We start from the raw sequence: 22,973 nt of genomic DNA, 5'->3' as shown, positions 1-22,973 counted from the left end.
AGAGCACCATTGCGGATTCTAAAACTGAAGCGGAGTACATTGCTGCACATGAAGCAGCAAAGGAAGATATTTGGCTAAGGAAGTTCATAGGTGAACTTGGTGTAGTCCCCTCCATTAAAGGACCAATAGCTCTATATTGTGACAATAAAGGAGCTATTGCACAGGCAAAGGAGCCTAGACACCACCAGAGAGTCAAGCATGTACTTCGTAGATTTCACCTTTTACGAGAGTTCGTTGAAAGAAAAGAAGTCGAGATAAGCAAGATTGGAACTGATGACATGCAACATCTCAGATCCATTAACTAAACCTCTGCCGCAGGCGAAGCACAACTCGCACACTGCAGCTATGGGAATCAAGCATATTGGAGAATGGCTTTGATGTCTTACTTAATGTTTTAAAGTTTTAGAGTTTAATACTTTGTAAAAAATTATTGGTTAATCATTCACATTAAATGAATAGAATTCATTTTTCCATTTAATTTGTGGTTTATTAAATGATGAGTCCCTTCAATTTGACGATATATTCAAGATATACTGTCAGGACCAGACCTGTGACTAAGAAATGTCTATCAAGTGAACTTGAATGTCAAAAGTTGAAAACGGTCCCTGGTCGGAGTTTTCTATAAAGATGGACGCATAGAAAACGTTAGACGACTAGAATGCAAGATGACTAGTTGTTCTGTTTCTTGAACTATGTGGACATGGCAATGTCGTAATCGTTTGCATAGATAATTAATTAGGGAAGACTAGTATCGGACAGACCTATGAAACTTCACTGTAAGAGATGAAAATATGTCATAAGTAAATTTCATTAAAGTTATTAGACACTAATCCTCAATACCTGAGTGATTTGAGATTACTTGTTTGAGAACTGCTTACTTTGACGTTGTCAACCGTCGCACCGTAAAAGGAGGCTATAAAGGCAACGCTCGAGTAATCACCTATCAAACGAAGTCTAATCTCAAGATCGCAAGATTGGGATTGTCCTCCCATAAATCGGGATGAGATGTTGAAAGTTGTACAAGGCCACTCGGAGAGCTAGAAGCTGTAAAATGCATGGCCGTGCTCAGATGAATCATAGGCTATGATTATCTGTTTATTTGATCAGTTGAACTCTGAAACCGAGAAACACCTCTGGACATAATAAGGATGACAACTCTTACCTTATGTTCAAGAGCAAGCATCGAGTGACAAAGGAATTAGGAAATGCACACTTGTCCCTAAGGACAAGTGGGAGACTGAAGGAAATAATGCCCTTGGTCCAAGTATGCATTTAAAGGTAAGTCTAATGGTTTAGTATTAATTATGCAAGTTAATAATTCAGTGAGATCAAGTGAACTGTATGCCTAGCTAGAGGCCGCTTCAGTTCAAGTGGATTAATGATATTAATCCACAGCTTACTCTTGACTGAACCCGTAGGGTCACACAAATAGTACGTAAACGGATCAAGTATTTAATGGCATTAAATACTCTATCTAATGAATATTCGGAATCGACGAATCTTGGTTTCAGTGGGAGCTGAGATCGTCAAAGGCAAATAAATGAATACTCCGGAAATGATGATATTGCCGGAAACGGAAATATGGATAGTATCGGAAATATAAATATTATCCAAGTCATAGATGTTGCCGGAAACGGAAACATGGTACGTATCGAAAAATATTATCGGAAATGGAAATATTGCCGGAATCAAGAAATATTGCCGAAAACGGAAATATTGTCAGAATCGGAAATATTATCGGAATCGAAAAATAATTCCAGAAACGGAAATATTAAATATTTGTTCGAGACAGAAATTAATTCCGGAATCGGAAATGTTAAATATTGTTCGTATCGAAAATAAAATCCGGAATTGGGAAATTAATCGGAAACGCGTCGTATGAATTAGCATCAGACGAGCTTGCTAGACGAAGGCCCAGCACGAAGTCAGGCCCGCGGTCAGCAAGCAATGGCGCGCCACACACAAACAGCCCAAGGCTGCGCCAGGCCCACCGCAAGGTAGGCCCAGCGCGCGCCCAAGGCTGCAAGCAGCTTCGTGGGCTGCGTTAGCTCGCATGGGCTGCGTGGCCGCGTGGGCTGCGTCGCTGCTCAGGCTCTGCGCGCGCGCTCGCATGGCGCCCCTCGTGGGCTTCTGTGCATGCGTGTGTGTTTGTGTTAACATACGAATCCTAAAACGTATAGGATTTGTTTGATGATTAAATTACTTATCCTAAAGGATAAATTAATTAATAAGAGTTCTGCTAGGATTCTAACTTAATTAATTCGTATCCTATTAGGATTCGATTGCTTATTCCATAGCCTATAAATATGAGATCAATGCTCATAATTTATAACGAGTTTGAAGTATTTAAAGGTAAGAATTTCGAGCAAAAATTCAGTCATACACTTTGCCCATATTGCCGAAAATATTAGAACCTTAAGGGCGATTCTAGTTAGTCAATCTTAAGGCGGATCCGGACGTGCTGTGGACTTTCTACGGAGGGACGACACTTGGAGTCCTAAAGACTTGTTCTTGTTCGGTTCGGGCGCAGCAAGGGAGGGCACGCTACAAAGAGTATGCATCCTATTTATGCTAATTGTTATGTGGCAATTAATTTGGAATCCTGGCTTTTATGGTTTTTCCGCATGATTTATTTTCGTTTATATGTATCATAACCTAACAGTTTTATGATTGTGACTTGATGGCTTATGTGTTTTTTAAGTGATTATATCCAATGAATTCTAGTTTTTGTGTTGTGCTTGAGTATTAGGTTGGACAGCTAGATGTCAGAAATATCTTGTAGTAGGGGAAAAACTGATGCCACCTACTTCTTAACATAGTGTAAGTGTGTTGTTTTTAAGCTTTACTCTGCAGTGCATTTTATAAGTGGAAGTGTGCTAGCTGATGGTTTAACTTTAGGGGTTGCCTGGATCAAGGGAAATAGGAGGGGAAAAAGTGAGGGAGGAAAAAATCCTGCATTTTTTTGTTGTTTGGATTGGAGGTGATCAATTAATGGGGTAGTTTATTACCCTCAAAACAAGATTAAAAGTTACCCACATACCCCCAGGGTAACGTTTACCCCTTCAATAGTTTTTTCCACTCTCACTCATTCGGCTAGTCACCCTCCTCTCTTCTCTCTTCTTTTCAGCTCTACCATCTCTTTTTATCTCCTCTGTGAGGACTGTGACTCTCTTTTCCATCTTTCTAATCTTTCTTTTATGGCACTCTCATTTTTCTCTCCTCAACTGCCACCTAAAAATTACTCATATTCCAAACCCATTGAAAGGAAGCAATTAACCCCTTAACAATTACCTCTATATTACATATTCCTTTATGTGTTTCCCCCTTAATCAATTTTTCCAATATAGGCATATAAATGTATGATTAAAATGCATCAACTTACTGAAGCACTTTAAATTTATATAAATGTGTGTATAATACATTGTGACTGAAATTACTCTTAATTTTGGCCACTGGTTTTCCTCGAGGCTACATGCGATTTGACAGTTGGTTGTAATTAGTGTATGGTATTAATTTGGTTATGGTATATATGTTTTAGGATGAAATTTGAAAAGTAATGGAAGAAAAACCAACTCTTTCACATACCTAGGCGAGTTTCTGTAGGTGACTTTCATGTTATTGATATTATTTTTTTGTCTCACAAATAAAAGTAGTACATAAAGTTTTTAAATCCAAGTATTTGACATTGGGTTATAGGTTCGGGAGGAGGAATAGAGCTTATAAAGATTAGCACAGGAGAACTTCAAACTAAATTGAATGCTGCCACACAACAGAACATAATTCTTACAAATCCTAACCCCGTATTTCCCACCAGAGCGTTCGACCCTACATTTTCATATTGCTAAACGTGTTATTTGAAATCTCAATTAATATCAATAATGCGCTTAATTTAAACATGTATTTGTAGCAAGTAGGGGGGGACTTATTGTTGGTGTATACGCTGGCAACGGCAGATTTGAGAGAACTAGGGATTAGGGAGCGGATGAACATTAGCAGCTGCAGCAGGTGAGGGAAAATAGGATACTAAAGGGGAATTTTGAGGTTGTGAGTTCATGGACAGAGTGTCTGGTTAAGGCGGATATTAAAGTCAATTTCGATGTCGAATGGGTTTGGAACATACAAATTATGAATGCTTGCTGATTTTGTCCCTATATTGTTTGTAGGCGGAGATTAAAGTCAATGTCAATGTCGAATCGTTTGGAATGCTCTTAATGTCTACTTCTCTTGTGTCTACAAATCAAGTAGTGGTATATGCTTTCTGGCCATACTAGTGTTGATGTGATTTTGTTTTGCAGTAAGCAAGAAGCATGCAACAAGATGATCAAACAGTGCTACACTTATGCCGTCTTTCGTTGTTAGACTTGGTTGCCTGGCTGGTAGTATTTGATCTCATATATCACTATTTTTCCTGTTTTGTATTTTTTATTGTAGGACTCACACCTTCAGGTTAGAACCCGACTTGTCTATTTCCTTCAGTTTTCAAGTACTAGCATTACTTTCAATTGACGCATAATACATCTGTTTTCTCATGCATTGTTTTCAATTGTTTGCTTGTTTTGTTTTTCAATTAAGGTTTTTAATATTCACTTCGCTTATTTTACTGGTTAGTTGTGGGTGATATTGTCTTATCATATACCAATGATAAATAATTAGTGCGCATGTACTTTCGAATATGTGAATTTTGTTTTTGATTTTGAGTCTAGAAACCCATGACAAATCTGAATTATGTTTTTACATATGAGTTTGCTTCGTGAGATGATTTTAGTTTCTTAATAAGACTATTTTCCCTGTCACTCTTGAAATGTCATTCTATTTTGATGTCACATTCGGTTCTTGAGAGCTTGAAAGAGAAAAAACTTATTAGTCAAAATGTTATAGTCTGCACACTTGTCAGCATGGCCTAGGTCATAATTGTTAATTCAATTATTCGTATGATTATAAGTTGGAGTCTTGACCAAACTCAGAACACCAACTGACTAGGCACATAATTCAATTCTAAAAAAATCCTAACCAAGAAATTCAGGTATATACATCATTTTATTTAAGTGTTAAAGATTTCCCTTATGTGCATACAGATACCAGGTCTAAATTTGGTAGTTAGGAAGGAGATTTACGAAGCACATACATAGTTATGTAGGCCTCATTTGATAACCAACAGATGGCGAATTACAGAGTAATTCACATGGGTTATTTGGATAATTTGTTGGTAGTATTAATTGTTTATATTTGGCTGTTTTAGTCACCCGTTTAGGTAAATCTGCTGTCACGTAATGTTTTCATTTTAGCTGAAAAGGCTTTAGCTTTTTAATAGTCAACAAAATAAAATATGTTTTTGTATAACGAGATCAATAAGAGTGCGCCAGGCATTAAGTTTCAGGTGTGAATTAAAAATCTTTTCTTCCTTATCTATTTAGCTTGAGAATTGAAAGTTAAAAATCTCTGAATGTGTCTATTTAGCTTGAGCACAAGGAGACGTTTTTGAATGTGTTGGTTGCTGCAAATACTAATCAGCTTAGCAAGTGACCAAAATTAGCGTCTGCCAGCCTTTAAAATCAGTTGCACATCAATATTTTAAGTTTTAGTAATATGTAAATGTAAATGGTAGTAAGTAGTCCTTTGGAATTTAGCATGTTTCAGTAATATTTCAGAAAGTCGAAAATTCAGGTATTTTCACTCAGCCAATATATTATTATGCTCTTCACCTGATGAAAACACAACAATCGAAACCAATCTATTATAGTGTTAGTCATTATTTATCAGTTCACATGCTTGCTTTTGATGTGATAGAATTTGATAGGTAACGATATCTTAGAGAATTTTTGTAGCACTTGCCAAAGTCTTAGGGAAAAAAATGTACGAATTCTCTAAAATTTCTGATTTTGGTAAACTTTTGAGATTTTTTGTCCCTGACTTGTTCCGTGAATATTGTGCAAAGAATGAGATGTGGGTTAGTTGTGAAACGTTGAACTCTTACTTGAAAAGAACACAAGCGTGAAAACAGTGTTACAAAGGTAGCAAATGCATTAAAGACATCTAGAAGTATTTTCTCTATGGTAACATGAGATATTAACACTAGTTGTCATGGTTATATATGTTGGTAGGAGGAAATTCAGAAATCAATGCAAGAACCAGCTATGGAAAATCCGTCACTGGTACTTTTTCTTCATCTATATCCCTTTTTATTTTTATTTTTACTTTACCATGACATGATATTTAACTTTTTTGGCTTCTTTATATAGGTAGTACAAAAGATGTTTAAGTCGAAGTCTTGTGATCGGGTTTTGGAGGAGGAATAACACTTCAAGAAATATCAGGACCACAACCACAACCAAGTAGGGAGGAACTTTTGTCTAAGTTGAATGTTGAATGATGCAAACAAACAAAATCAAATATTACCAAACGCGTGGATACGGTACAAGAGGAAAACAATGCACTAAGAGTCACATGAGTTTATGAAGATGAGCTTAAAGCATTAAAGAATTGTTCTTACAACGCTTTTTAGGAGATGGCACTCCAAGAGAGAACACTTCAACTAGTTAGAGTTTTTTTCTGTTTTTTTAGATTGAACAAGAATTATTTATCTTTTAGCTTTTTTAGAATTTAAACACTTTTTTGATTTCACATAACTTGAAATTCTACGGTCAAATATCTTTTGAGCAATGAAATTTTCGTTTGTTTTAATTGATTTATAGTTATCTTATATTGTTTCACATGGAAAATGTAGGTTCTTCGAAGAGCACAAATAATATTATTATGATTGTGTGAGGGGGTCGAAAAAGCACGAGGCTAATGCGTGACCTCGTCCCTCGTGGGTGTGACGCTTCTTTTTGTCAAATCAAGTGTAATTGGATTTCCTGTGAGTTTACACCCAATTGACTAGTAATATAGGAGTCGCCATTCAGTTTTTAACGACAATGAGAAAAACTGACAAAACCGGGTTATCGTGACATAAAGGGAGTGCAATTATGTTTGACCACGACGGCCGTAGGTTCCCTTGTGATCCCTGGTGGTGGGGATCGCTCAACGTACACCCGCAGGGTAGAGATTGAGGGTTCGGGGGACTGTAACTACCGAGAGGAGTACTCGCTCTTCGATAACTCCAGAGGCAGGATATCCTTACTAGCTCAGCATAAATAATTGAAGGGACATGCGTTAACTATTAAACTAATCTGAGTTGATTTTATCAATATGCAACATATAGTACTAGATCGAACGCGATTATCTGATTTAGATTGTTTTAAAGGACCTAGCATGATAATCCAATTTCCCAAAAATATCATATTTATTAAGCGTGATCGAACAATCAGATTTTAGTTAGTTTAACAGTTCATAAAAGGGCGAGGAAAGCAATTAAACCACGGAAAAGGGACACATTACGACGCACCCTTGAGAGGTGCGTCACGGTTCTCAGAAAACTAACCACTTTGACTTTGGTATTTCTCCTTTTATTTAACGAAACTCAAATTATGGGACAGGATACGTTCTGTTCGATTTATGGATCGATTGCGACAGAACGCGTGATCAGTTTTGCAGCGTGAGGCTTAGGCTTAGGGGTTTAGAGTCAATACTCAGAATATAATTGTGTGTTGTTGTGTCCTTTTCACGTCGAACTTAAGGGTCTATTTATAGGAAAGAGTTCGTGGAAAGATAGAATTGCAGAACTTTAATCCACGAGGAATTAGGAAAAAACACGTACCAGGTATTTTCAGCGCCCAGGCCTGGGCGTCAAAGATTTCGGCGCCCAAAGCCAGGCGTTGAAAATAGGGTCTGGGCTGTTTTCCTTAGTCAGATTCGGATTCCTATAATCCGGAGTATTTGAGATTTAATTGAGTCCTTTAGTGTGTATTAACCTTGTGACGGGATGCGTCTGGGCCCGTTACGAACTCTAGGCTCGTTAGGATTTTAATTAATACGTGACTCTTACTTTCGAATCATATTAGGAATAGGATTCTCTCGCAATTTCTATCTCATTTAGGATTTATGTTGGAGTGCAACACCTAATTCTGACAGGTTTCTATCTTTTATGACTTGCCACTTTTAACAACTACCTATTACAGCAGTTACTATTTTTAGCAGGTTTCCATAAATAGCAGGTTTCGGGTGAAATGAAAAGGGGATTTGAGATTCATTATTTTATAGGAGATGCATTGTCAAGTGGAGATTTATGTTTTCATCATCGAACCTTTCCCTTTCGGGAATGGGGACAAAAGTAGGTGTCTACAGATTGCAATATTAACGACAAAATAATTGGTCGTTATTGCAAAAATTTAAATTTTTTGACCGTTGGAAGGACATTTTACAAGGGAAGTTTTGGTCATTATTGCTTAATTGATCATCGTGAATAAGTATTTAACGACGAATGAGTATTTCGTCGTTAAGCATAACGACGGATTATCGGTTCGTCGTTAACAATTAACGATGGATTATCGATTCGTCGTTAACTTTTAACGGCGAAATTGTAACCTCGTCGTTAATAATTAACGACGAAATGGTAATCCGTCGTTAATTGTTAACGACATACCGATAATCCGTCGTTAATGCTTAACGACGAAATCTTATTTCGTCGTTAATAAACGTTAATTATTAACGACGAACATCGTCGTTAAAGCCAATAACGACGGAACTTGTTACAACGAACATCATGACCGCCGTTATAGGTTTTAACGACGAAAATCGAGGCTTTTAACGACGAAATTGTTCGTCGTTAAATGTCCTTTTTCTAGTAGTGATTCATATTTCCGTTTCCGACAATATCATCGTTTCCGGAGTATTCATAATTTGCCTTTTGACGATTTCAGCTCCCACTGGAACCGAGATCCGTCGATTCCGAATATCCATAAATGGATTATTTAATTCACTTAAATACTTGATCCGTTCACGTACTATTTGTGTGACCCTACGGGTTCAGTCAAGAGTAAGTTGTGGATTAATATTATTAATTCCACTTGAACTGAAGCGACCTCTAGCTAGGCATGCAGTTCACTTGATCTTACTGAATTATTAACTTGTATAATTAATACTAAACCGCATTTATTAGACTTCGCATTGAATGCATACTTGGACCAAGGGAATTATTTCCTTCAAAGCTCACAATTGGGAGGAAAGCTTTCCTAATGACAATTTTTGTTACGATCTCGGGATTAAATTTGAATAATTTACTTAGGCATGTTTTGTTCATCCTATTTCCACTTATTTCAGAAAAAATAAGTCCAGTTAAGTTCAAATAAGTTCAGATAAGATAAGTTCAGGGAAAATAAGAGTTGACAAAGTATAATTTATAACTAAAACAACTTTTGATAAGTTCAGATAAGTTCAAAAAAATAAGTGAAAATCAGGTGAATAGAACGTACTCTCCATCGATAAACTAATTATTGCTAAATTTAATTGCTTGCCTCCACCACATAATATAATATTTTAAGTTACTCCCATTTCTAGTTTGATTATACCGTTACTTAGCTATTAGATTGATGTTTAATTTGAGCGATTTCCTTCAATATTGCATAAAGATCCAATAATTCCCTAAATACGTTACTTTCTAAGTTATTTCCCACCATACCGTCCACGTAAGCAAGGGAGAAGGAGAAGTAATTTTTTTTTTCCGGTTCAGCATTGAACCGCCATATGAGATAGCGGTTTCGTTTTAAAGCAAACCGCCATCTCATATGGCGGTTCAATGTTATAAACCGCTATCTGAGATAGCGGTTTGCTTTAAAACAAAACCGCTATCTCAGATGGCGGTTTGCTTAGTTGTAAATTATTTTTAACATGATTTACAGTTTAAATAGAAATATAACTTAGAAGTAACCTCTTGTGACATCAATTGCGTTTGTAGCTCAGTGGATAGAGCGTGTTGTTTCTACGGTTTTTTCATGAAATACCCCTGAGGTTTGCAATAATGCACCAAATACACCCGCGTCTTTTGAATCACATAATATACCCCTATTTTAGCATAAGTTTGCACCAAATACCCCTAACCTGACTTTCCGTTAGTCCTCCGTTAAGTCATGTTTATAATTCATAGTATGCCCCTATTTTTAAACTTATTGCACAATATACACATGTTTGTGAACTTAGTTGCACCAAATACCCAAATTGCAGGGATCAAATATAGCGGTTATTTTCTTGTTGCTTATAAATCGAAAGAATGAAGAAATGAAGCTCTGAGGGTGTGGTTTTTTTCATCTTTATGTAAGAAAACCACCAATCATCCCTCTTATACGAATTAGTTAAAGAATTGAGTTTCAAGGTATCACTATACAATTTTATACAAGTGCCAAAATATAAATTATCTATGGATAAAATCCAGCAAGAGTTACAAAACAACCTCTATGCACAAATATATTATATATGTGAGTATGTGACCAACCCCATATCACAGTTAGAGCTATCAGAGAAACACTACAACATTTTCACACCCGAAGGCGCATTTTCACAAACAGTTAGTGTTCATTCTCCACCGAACAAAGTCTCTGCAACCGCCTTTCTCCCCAAATGGCTCAATATCAAACTGAGCATCAAACATGACACCCACGGCTGCAGTGGAGTTGGATTGCCCGATACCAAGGAGTTGATCATTAGGAATAGAGATTGCAACTTGTATTCCAGTGTTGGCAATGGAAAGGAGCATTCCCCTGTCTGCATCATAGAGTCAAACATGTCTATTGTCTAATATGTTGGGATTTTAGAAGCGCAACCAGTTGATTGGGGTGAGGTATGGTCTGTTCCTGTATTAACTCCAATAAAAGCATCTGCAATGCACAAGGAAACAAGAGACATCTTTCAGTCCAATTTTGATTAGAAAGACATTTTTCCACCAACCAAGCCGGTAACAAAAGGATATTTTCACAGCATTTGTTATACCGTAACAGTTCAACAGATCTACAACTCTGATGCTACGCCCCTAATGCTGTGAAATTCTGAATGACTACATAACTGATAACTTGTTCAAACCATATTCAACATGCTATCATCATGGTTAACACAACTACAGACCCTCACACATCGCTTGCTATTATGTTCTAGCCTTCTAGCAACACAAACTATACGTGCAGCAAAAGACCGGAAAACTGAAAGATTTGACACCATCAAGTATGAACCCTCACATTGCTTGCTTCTAAAATATAGCAACATAAATAACCAGACAACTCTAAGAGTTAACACTATCAACCAACTGGAACTAGCTCATTTGACATTGGAACGACGACATTACTTCCACCAACATTTGAAAATCAAACATCAGTAGTCATGCATTAGTGTAAATATCTACAGTCCAAACATTCTGAAGATACCACATTGTAAAGTATTTCATGACTTCTTTTTTTCTCAAAACTGAAGTCCTAGCATAATTCGATTACTATTCTACAGATCATGGTTTTCAATTCTCAGGCAGATTAAGATTTATGAATAACAAAAAATACTTCAAATTTTTCCTGGCTAGTTATTCTCAATACAACAAATCCAGTGCTAAGACCATGTTTCATAAAGCTACCTAGAATTTTTAATCTTTAACTCATGACATTAACGAGATACACAGTCTTCTAACAATAATTAAACCACAACAATACACAACTAGAAGACTGAGCAGTAATTTTCCATTTTCACCCTCTTCTCTCCAAAAATAAACCAGAATGTAGCCTGTGAGCTACCGATAACAAGTTAAAAGTACAAATATTAATCGTGAACTAAACAATAATAACAATAATTCGCTACACATAACCATTGGGTATTCTTTTAGAAAAATCGAATTATTTTACTGAACAATAGGAAGAATCTCACAAATGGTGAAAAAAAAAGGAAAAAAAAGTAATCTATAATAAATCATATAATGGACAAGTGAATTGCATGTAAAATCGCAAAATTGGATAGGTAAGAGAAACAATTACATTATACTAGGAGAGAGATGTAATGAGAGGAGGCTAACCTGAACAATCTGTGTATCACCAATTTCGCCATTTTCTTGTGAAATTTCTCCTTTTTGAAGAAATAGAGAACGGTCGACGAAGCCAATGTTGAGGAGCTTCATGGCGGCGAGGGCGGAGAACCAGCGCAATTGAGAAGGGGATCTTTCGAGAGTTTGGGGGATGAACCTCTCTTGAGTTATATTTTGGGGGATTAGTGGACGCAATTTGATCAACCAAAGATAAGCTTTTATCGGGAGAAGTTATAGACCCCATAATTTGATTTTGAAATCGCAAATTGCAGCGAACCCTATAATTTGCGCAAATCGGGTAATCAGGAAATTGGAAAGGTTATCTTTTAGCAATGGGCGAGACATATTTTTGATTTTTGAAGCAGAGCGAAAATGGCAGGAGTGAGAAAGATGGAGTGAAGAAGGTGATTGAATTTGGGATGAAGATGCAGTGGGTCTACGAACAGGAGAGGAGAGGACAGAGGGGGGGGAGAGAAGAGATTTAAAAATAAAATAAAAAGAGTTAACTGTAGAAGTTTGGATGAGTAAGGGTGTATAGGTAAAATAACACTAACGGAGCACTAACGGCCGTTAAGTCTAAGGGTATTTGGTGCAACTTAGGTAAAAATAGGGGTATATTATGTGATTCGAAAGACGCGAGGGTATTTGGTGTATTATTGCAAACCTCATGGGCATTTCATGAAGATCGTGGGTTTGACCCCTACCTGAAGCGCTTATTTCTTTTTTACCATTTCTTAATGTTAATTATAAACATTACCAAATTTAACTTATCAACATTAGCGTCTGTAGCTCAGTGGATAGAGCGTTCGTTTCCTAAGCAGAAGGTCGTAGGTTCGACCCGTACCTAACGCGCTTATTTTTTTTTTCATTTATAAATAGTGATTATAAACCGCTATCTCAGATAGCGGTTTACTTAAGTCAACCGCTACCTGAGATAGCGGTTTAGTGTCTCTTCGTTAAAAAAAAGACCGATTTTAATGCTGACGTGGACGGCATGGTGGGAATTAAGTTAAAAAGTGGCGCATTTTGGGAATTTGACGTTCTTTAAAAATATTGAAGGAAATCAGAATTAAAACCGGGGAGATTGAACCAAGCAAATTAATTTATTGTATTTAACTTTCTTTCATTGACCAACTTCCTTCAAGCAAATTAGACGTTGTTCTATTCGACTTATTTTGCATGTGAACTAATCTGAACTTAACTGGACTATTGTGAGCTAATTTGAACATATGTGAACTAATTTAATCCGAAAAAAAACTTATTTTGTCTGAAATATATTACTCTGTTTAAAATAAACTTATTTGTTTGTGAAAATGTCTAAAAACTTATTTTTTCTCAACTTATATAATATGAAATGAACTGAACTGAACTGAACTTTTTTGAACTTATTTTTTCTAAAATAAGTCGAACAAAATAGAGCCTTAGTTTGTCCAAATTAATTTTTTATTTCAATTTCAATGGTTAAACTAGTACGTATAGTAGTAGCTTTTAAAAACTACAAACAAGTCTCTAACCAGTTATAACAACCATTAAAGTTGCTCTTATCCGCTTCTAACATTCAAGTGGCATCCCAATCAATATTGTTTGTTCATAATTAAACTCTTCATTAATCTTTTATTCTTTCTTTTTGTATTGTTTGTTCTTTCTTGTTGTATTGTTTGTTCTTTCTTGTTATTTTTTAAATTCATTCATCAAACTTATTGTTGTATTGTTTGTTCTTTCATGTTGGCTTTAAAATTCATCATAAAATTATTCATAATTGTTGTATTGTTTGTTCTTTTTCTGGAATTTTATGTTCTTTTTTATATTATTTGTTCTTTTTTGTTGAATTATTTGTTCTTTTTTGTTTATTTGTTTGTTCATAATAATTATCTACTTTATTGTTTGTTCTTTCTTGTTTTATTGTTTGTTCTTTCATGTTGGCTTTAAAATTCATCATAAAATTGTTCATAATTGTTGTATTGTTTGTTCTTTTTCTGGAATTTTATGTTCTTTTTTATATTGTTTGTTCTTTTTTGTTGAATTATTTGTTCTTTCTTGTTTATTTGTTTGTTCACAATAAATATATGGTTAATGTTCATAATGAAGTTGTTCACTTCATTGGTCTTTTATGTTTTTACAAGCGCCTGTATTGTTTATTTCCAAATAAATAAATAAATAAATGTTCATTTCCAAAATAGTAAATGTTCATTCCAAATAAATAAATAAATAAATGTTCATTTCCGAAATAGTAAATGTTCATTTCCGAAATAGTAAATGTTCATTTTTGTAGTTTATTTCCAAATAAATAAATAAATGTTTATTTCCAAAATAGTAAATGTTCATTCCAAATAAATAAACACGCGTTAATGAAGAGTTTAATTATTGACTTTACCAGCTCGGATGATGACCTCACCTTCAATTCTTCAAACCATATGGAAATAAGAGAAGTACTCTACAAGAACACGCGTTAATATCGACGGCCTAAAACGGTCGGTACTCAATTTACCGTCTGTTAATGGTCGGCAAAGGATGGAAATGATGGTGTACTCTCTTTTCTCTTCTTTTTAACGTGGCATAATCGTATGTGATGTTTCATTGGGCTAGATCCTATCGATCAAAATTCAGAAGATCGATCATAAACTTGTACTACTCCATGATTTTCAAGTCAACATACATAGTCGGCGGCGAACGGTTCGTACAATGATGGACTCTCGCCACCTAAATATAGGTTGGCTAGAGCTAGAAGACTTCCAGGGATATACCCTATCATCGTTAGCAGCATGCATATCCAAAATGGTGTTAGGTTATGATTCATATGACAAAACATAAATCATGCGGAAAAACCATAAAGCTAGGAAAGCATATTATTTACACATAATCATTTAGCATAGTTTAGATGCATACACTTTGTTGCGTGCCCTCCCTAGCTGCGCCCGAACCGAACAAGAACAAGTCTTTAGGACTCCAAGTGTCGTCCCTCCGTAGATAGTCCACAGCACGTCCGGATCCGCCTTAAGCTTGACCAACTAGAATCACCCTTAAGGTTGCTTAGGAATTTCGGCTATTTAGGTGCAAGTGTATGGCTGGTTTTTCTTCAAAATCTTACCTTTAGAATACTTCAATTTTTTTTCCATAAATTATGACCCTAGGCACCTATTTATAGAGGTATGGAAAAGGAACTGGAATCCTACTAGGATACGAATTAATTAAACAAGAATCCTAGTAGAACTCTTATTTAATTAATTTATCCTTTTAGGATTAGGAATTTAATCATATATCGAATCCTGATAGCTTTAGGATTCGTATATGAACACAAACACACACACACACACGCACAACAGCCCACGAGGGGCGCCATGCGCGCGCGCACAGCCTGCGAGCACTCGCAGCCCATTGCCACGAGGCCCACACGCTGCCGCAGCCTTAATTGGCGCGCGCTGGACCTACCTTGCGGTGGGCCTGCCTTGCGGTGGGCCTGGTGCAGCCTTGGCTGGTGTGTTGTGGCGCGCTGGCTTGCTGGACGATGGCCCGGATTCGTGCTGGGCCTTCGTCTGGCAGGCCTCGTCCGATGCTAATTCGTACGATACGCTTCCGATTAAATTCCCGATTCCGGAATTTATTTCCGATACGAACAATATTTAATATTTCCGATTCCGGAATTAATTTCCGTTTCGAACAAATATTTAATATTTCCGTTTCCGGAATTATTTTCCGATTCCGATAATATTTCCGATTCTGAAAATATTTCCGTTTCCGGCAATATTTTCGATTCCGGCAATATTTCCATTTCCATTAATATTTTCCGATACGTACCATGTTTCCGTTTCCGGCAACATTTACGACTTGGATAATATTTATATTTCCGATACGATCCATATTTCCGTTTCCGGTAATATCATCGTTTCCGGAGTATTCATTTCTTGCTTGTGACGATCTCAGCTCCCACTGAAACCAAGATCTGTCGATTCAGAATATCCATAGATGGAGTATTTAATGCCATTAAATACTTGATCCGTTTACGTACTAGTTGTGTGACCCTACGGGTTCAGTCAAGAGTAAGCTGTGGATTAATATCATTAATTCCACTTGAACTGAAGCGGCCTCTAGCTAGGCATTCAGCTCACTTGATCTCACTGAATTATTAACTTGTTAATTAATACTGAACCGCATTTATTAGACTTAATATTATATGCATACTTACCATAATCCGCTAAGTCAAATGGTTCTAGAATTCCTTCCTTTTGAAGTCTTTCCATGCGTTTCAAGTTAATATGGCCTAATCGACAATGCCACAGATAGGTGAGATCTGAATCATCCTTTTTGGCCTTTTTGGTATTTATGTTATAAACTTGTTTGTCGTGATCTAATAAATAAAGTCCATTGACTAATCTAGCAGATCCATAAAACATCTCTTTAAAATAAAACGAACAACTATTGTCTTTTATTAAAAAGGAAAATCCCTTAGCATCTAAGCAAGAAACAGAAATGATGTTTTTAGTAAGGCTTGGAACATGGAAACATTCTTCCAGTTCCAAAACTAGCCCAGAGGGCAACGACAAATAATAAGTTCCTACAGCTAATGCAGCAATCCTTGCTCCATTTCCCACTCGTAGGTTGACTTCACCCTTGCTTAACTTTCTACTTCTTCTTAGTCCCTGAGAATTGGAACATAAGTGTGAGCCACAACCTGTATCTAATACCCAAGAAGTTGAATTTATAAGTGTACAGTCTATAACGAAAATACCTGAAGATGGAACGACTGTTCCGTTCTTCTGATCTTCCTTTAGCTTCAACCAATCTCTCTTCCAATGCCCCTTCTTCTTGCAGTAGAAGCATTCGGATTCAGAAGTGGGTTGACTGACCTTCCTCTTTTCAGACTTGGCGCCAGTTTGCTTAGTTGGGCTGGCCTTGTTGCCACCTTTCTTAGCATTCCTCTTCTTTCCAGATTTCTTGAACTTGCCCCCACGCACCATAAGCACATCCTGCTTATCACTTTTGAGCATCTTTTCAGCGGTCTTCAGCATACCGTGAAGCTCAGTGAGCGTTTTGTCCAGACTATTCATATTGTAGTTCAGTTTGAACTGATCATACCCGTTATGAAGAGAATGGAGGATGGTGTCTACAGCCATTTCCTGAGAGAATTGTTGATCCAGCTGACTCATATTCTCAATGAGTCCAATCATTTTGAGAACATGTGGACTTACAGGCTCGCCTTTCTTGAGCTTGGTCTCAAGAATTTTCCTATGAGTCTCGAATCTTTCGACCCGAGCCAGATCTTGGAACATGTTCTTTAACTCACTGATGATCGTGAAAGCATCTGAGTTGATGAACGTTTTCTGTAGATCTGCACTCATGGTTGCAAGCATTAGACATTTCACATCCTTGTTGGCATCAATCCAACGATTGAGGGCTGCCTGAGTGACCCCTTCGCCTGCGGCTTCGGGCATCGCCTCTTCCAGGACATACTCCTTTTCTTCCTGCATAAGAACTATTTGCAAGTTCCTTTGCCAGTCAAGGAAGTTTTTCCCGCTCAACTTCTCCTTTTCGAGAATTGATCGAATGTTGAATGAATTGTTGTTTTCCATAATTAAAACTATAATTGAAAAAGAATAAACAAATAAATAACCATTCACAGTTTCTCTTAATAAACTTAAATTCTAGCATACATGCATAATTTAATGTTCATTAAGCATTTTATTCAGTTATGTGTTTCGGCAGGTGTGAATAAAATGATTCCAAGACCCTAAAATCCATTGAAGAATTAAGCACATTATGTATTTAGACTCAATTCTAAATCTTTTAGGTAAGCAAAAGCCTTTTGCTAATAGTCTAGAAACTACTCTTGGTTGATAGGTACGTTTAAGAACTTATTAAGTAAACCTATCGATTTTGCCACAACATAAAAGGACTCCTTACTTATATCGTTGAGTTTCACCAAAACTAACATGTACTCACAATTATTTGTGTACCTTGCCCCTTTAGTATCGATAAGTAACACCTCGCTATGGCGGAAAACTATTACTAAGATCGATGAAAAAGGATATCCAAGTAAGTGTTATTTTGGCATGGCACCTTTTAACTCAATTTTTAAGTTTGGAACTTAAGGCTCTTACTATGTTGGTTAGATTTTAAGTGAACTAAAATCCTTAATCATGCAACATAATCAAGCTTTAATCTCATGCATATTTAAGACATATATAAGAGCAATAAATAAATTAAAACATTCATAAGATAAATGTGATCTAGTATAGCCCGACTTCATCTTGAAGCTTCAACTTCAAAGTCCGTCTTGAAAATCTCCGTGGGAGGCGCCATTTTCTTCAAATAGGATAAGCTATAATTAAACTAATTACAACTATTTGATGGTACACAGACCATATTTGAATTGAAAAACAATTTTGGTACTTTAGACCAATTACATTCAAATTAATGGTACGCAGACCATATTTTCTATCCTATTTGGGCCATACTAGTCACTTCATAACCTGCAAAACAGTACATATACAATATATACCATTCACCCATTCATTATCATGAATTGCCCACATAGCTGGTTAGTAAAACACGTTATGCATCACATAAATATTTGCAGCAATTAATTAAGGGCACCAATAATCTACCAATTATTCAGTCCTTATTAATTCTAATCAAGTTGTTTAACCTTAAAGGATTTGTAGACCTAATCAAGAGTTTATGACTAAAATTGCTCCCACTTAAACCAATAAATTCATATACTTTACTAATTTTAAACATAAAAATGTATTTCTAGTCTAACCGGAAACATACAAATTTAATTAAAATCTAACGCTCATATAAATTTATAATTGAATCCACTTATTTAATTTATTTTCAGTCGAATTTAAATTAATTCAAGGTTTTTAATTTTTAGTAAAATAATTAGAATAAATTAAAATTTATAATACTTATAATATTCAAAATTAAAATCCAAGAAAAAAATTTAAATTATTAATTTTAAAATTAATTAAAATTATATGAACTGAAAATCTCAAATTCAAATTTAAAACTTGATAATCGTAACATGACGAGCACTTGGGCTTGCGCCCAAGCCCCGTCGAGTGCACGACCTATCGCTGGCCCATGGCTCATCGCAGCAGCAGCCACGCGCAAACACAGCAAGCCAAGCCACGCTTGCGCGCAGCCTGCTCGCCCGCATGCATCGCAGCAGCCACGATGGGAGTGCTCGCTCGCTCGCGCGCAAGCAAGCCATCGAGGCCACGCGTGTTGGTGCGCGGAGCAGCGATCGCTGGGCGACCAACTCTCGCCCTCGCGCGCGCGCGCGCGCCTCTGCTCGTGCCATGCCTTCGCCCTTCGCCCATCGTCACAACACACATCACACATGCACAGGATCCCTTGTCTTGTGCGCGCGCCATGCGCTATGTTGCTCGCTGCATTCGTACCGCACGGGCGACGAGCTCCCTTGCTCGTCGTCGCGTGCCCGCACTATACAACACCCCTTAAGGGTAACACGTAGCTTCCATTGCTTTGTGCGTGCAACATTAATGAGCGTTTTCATAAAAATTTAAAATTTTTAATTCAAAATTAATGACAAATTAATAAAACATATTAATTTCATAATTTTAGGGCGAAAAATCGAAAATTTATTAATCAATTAATTTCCGATTAACATGGATTCAAATCTAGGTCATAAAAATTAAAAAATTAACATAAATTAACAATTTTTATGGTGGATTTTAATCATGGATACCTTATTAAATTATTAATTAATTATGAAAATCAAATTAATTCTAAATTATTCGAATTTCAACAAATTAATCATAATTACAAATTAAGTTGTATAATTAACAAGGCTAGGCATTCAAACTTCTTAAACATATACAGTAGGTCAATCAAATATTCAAGATTTATCAACAAGAATCGCAAATATTTAATTTAACATCTTAAATTTACAAACTTTTGCGTTCGAAAAACTAAAACCTCCGAAAAGTCATAGTTAGGCTTCAAATTCGGGAATTCTGGGTTCGGCTGAAAAATAGTCTTTTTGTCAAAAATTTAGAATGCCTTTTACATGCGGAATTGACACAAAAATCACTCGATTTGGATGAGTAACGAAAAAACTACCGAAAAACTGCGTACATATAATTAAATAAACGCAATTTGCAATTAATTAACAATTACGAAAATTAATCACCCCTTTTAATTCCTTGCAAATTTGTAATATTTAACCATGTTTATGCAATTTAGATTATGAAAATAATAAGAGGCTCGTGATACCACTGTTAGGTTATGATTCATATGACAAAACATAAATCATGCGGAAAAACCATAAAGCCAGGAAAGCATATTATTTACACATAATCATTTAGCATAGTTTAGATGCATACACTTTGTTGCGTGCCCTCCCTAGCTGCGCCCGAACCGAACAAGAACAAGTCTTTAGGACTCCAAGTGTCGTCCCTCCGTAGATAGTCCACAGCACGTCCGGATCCGCCTTAAGCTTGACCAACTAGAATCGCCCTTAAGGTTGCTTAGGAATTTCGGCTATTTAGGTGCAAGTGTATGGCTGATTTTTCTTCAAAATCTTACCTTCAGAATACTTCAATTTTTTTTATTTTTTTTTCATAAATTATGACCCTAGGCACCTATTTATAGAAGTATGGAAAAGGAACTGGAATCCTACTAGGATACGAATTAATTAAACTAGAATCCTAGTATAACTCTTATTTAATTAATTTATCCTTTTAGGATTAGGAATTTAATCATATATCGAATCCTGATAGCTTTAGGATTCGTATATGAACACAAACACAAACACACACGCACAACAGCCAACGAGGGGCGCCAAGCGCGCGCGCGCAGCCTGTGAGCACTCGCAGCCCATTGCCACGAGGCCCACACGCTGCCGCAGCCTTAATTGGCGCGCGCTGGGCCTGCCTTGCGGTGGGCCTGGCGCAGCCTTGGCTGGTGCGTTGTGGCGCGCTGGCTTGCTGGGCGATGGCCCGACTTCGTGCTGGGTCTTCGTCTGGCAAGCCTCGTCCGATGCTAATTCGTACGATACGCTTCCGATTAAATTCCCGATTCCGGAATTTATTTCCGATACGAACAATATTTAATATTTCCGATTCCGGAATTAATTTCCGTTTCGAACAAATATTTAATATTTCCGTTTCCGGAATTATTTTCCGATTCCGATAATATTTCCGATTCTGAAAATATTTCCGTTTCCGGCAATATTTCCGATTCCGGCAATATTTCCATTTCCATTAATATTTTCCGATACGTACCATGTTTCCGTTTCCGGCAACATTTACGACTTGGATAATATTTATATTTCCGATACGATCCATATTTCCGTTTCCGGTAATATCATCGTTTCCGGAGTATTCATTTCTTACTTGTGACGATCACAGCTCCCACTGAAACCAAGATCTGTCGATTCCGAATATCCATAGATGGAGTATTTAATGCCATTAAATACTTGATCCGTTTACGTACTAGTTGTGTGACCCTACGGGTTCAGTCAAGAGTAAGCTGTGGATTAATATCATTAATTCCACTTGAACTGAAGCGGCCTCTAGCTAGGCATTCAGCTCACTTGATCTCACTGAATTATTAACTTGTTAATTAATACTGAACCGCATTTATTAGACTTAATATTATATGCATACTTGGACCAAGGGCACTATTTCCTTCAAATGGACCCTGCAATTTTTACGTATATTAAGAAAAATCAACAATCTGATCAACTTTGATTTCGATTACTATTATAACAGAAGTAAGAAAGACAAAAAAAAATGTAAATAAATAACACCGAGATTTTTAACGTGGTTCACTAACAACGTGTTAGGTACGTCCACATGCATGCAGAGGAGATCGATGATAGCTAGCTTTACTGATCTTGAGGCAGGAATGCAGATTACAGAATATAACTACAACTACACTGACCTAAACGTACGATTTATAATATAATACGTATTCTCTAGATGGATGCGAAAAAACTCAATAAAGGACTTGACCGATATAAGGCATATTCTAAAAATTACGGTTTCGATTTCGATTACACAGAGGAACTCATGTAATGGATGAACTTACACTGCAACCAAAGCTGAAGAAGATGCTGAGAGGAGGAAGTAAGATAGCAATAAAGATATCGCATGGTGACGGTGACGGTGACGAAAACGGCATTGTTTTCAGTTCAAAAGAAAGATCGAAATATAGAGAGCTAGCTGAACTTGTGTAGGGATGAGACTATTTGGAATTAATCAAGTTGAAAGTTTAGTTAATGATAGTTAGCGTGTTTACCAAGTAATTTAACTAGTGAAGAGGTATAATTAAACAGATGGTAATGTATACGAGATATTTAAAAAAAATCATAGCATATAAATATATAATTATATTCTTCGTATGCAAGAAAGATCAGCAAATATCAGATGCGAATGATTGATACAGCTTAGACAAGACTATAATTTATTTTGTATAATAGGTAAGCTAATGTATATAAAAATGTACGTTTATCAAGATTATTTATTTTTTGTGGTCTAATTAATTTGATCTGTCTTTTTTTTTTCCATTTCCACATGTACTACGTGTGTAATACGTGTAGAGGGTCAAAGACAATTGACACCCATGCATTGAACTCGAAAAACCACTAGCCTGTGGACTGAAGCAAGAAAAAAAATAAAAAACATAATTAAAGAATGTTTGGGATCCCAATTGAATACCAATTGGGTCACTAAATTCAAAGCCTAATGACTCAATACAACAATATCAAACTCACTTCTACTCAAAGTGGCTGGTCAGCCACCAACAAAGGCCCAATGCCCAATAGCAATAAATGACCTATGGGCATTTATTACACAAACATTATAAATAGGCCGCTAAGGCTCACACCTTAAGGTACGTCCAATCCACTGCCTTAAGACTACTCTCTAGAGAACTGCTCTCTAGAATCCGAGCATTGTTCTTACCTAGGCATCGGAGGGGCTTTCCTCGAAAACACCCCCGAGGCTAGTGACTTTGTCATTGTGCAGGTGAATTCGGACACAACTCATTCAAGCAAGCAAGATCTTCAACACAAATCGAA

Source organism: Spinacia oleracea, chromosome 2 (genome assembly GCF_020520425.1).
Source record: "Spinacia oleracea cultivar Varoflay chromosome 2, BTI_SOV_V1, whole genome shotgun sequence".
NCBI lineage: Eukaryota > Viridiplantae > Streptophyta > Magnoliopsida > Caryophyllales > Amaranthaceae > Spinacia > Spinacia oleracea.
This window is presented reverse-complemented; position numbering follows the sequence as displayed.